Here is a 565-nt window from a genome sequence, read left to right on the forward strand (position 1 = left end):
GAGGGGCTGCCCCCAAAGAAGAGGGTGGCTCAGCCTATTTTCCAAAGCCCCTGAAGACAGGACAAGAAGCAACAGATGGAAACTAGTCAAGGAGAGAAGCAACCTGGAATTAAGGAGAAACTTCCTAACAGCGAGGACAATTAGCCAGGGGAACAGCTTGCCACTAGAAATTGTGGGTGCTTCATCCCTGGAGGTTTTTAAAAAGAGGCTGGACAGCCACTTGTCTGGAAGGGCAGGGATGGCGAACCTTTGCAGCACCGAGGGCCGAAAAGGCTCAGCTGATCGTCGCGCACACATCTGCCCCATAAACCCGGAAGAGGAACGGGCGATGCCGCGCGTGCCAAGCGACCTGTCTCTGTCTGCCACTTCAGACACGTGTGCCATCACGGGTATAGGGTCTCCTGCTTGAGCAGGGGGCTGGACTAGAAGACCTCGAAGGTCCCTACTCTACGATGTCCTGCTCCATCCCTGGAGGTTTTTAAGAAGAGCCCGAACAGTCATTTGTCTGGATATAAGGAAGGTCTTCTGCTTGATTGATTGACTGATTGACTGATTGATTGATTGA

This window comes from Pantherophis guttatus, chromosome 1 (genome assembly GCF_059756535.1).
Source record: "Pantherophis guttatus breed Tessera chromosome 1, ASM5975653v1, whole genome shotgun sequence".
Classification (NCBI taxonomy): Eukaryota; Metazoa; Chordata; class Lepidosauria; order Squamata; family Colubridae; genus Pantherophis; species Pantherophis guttatus.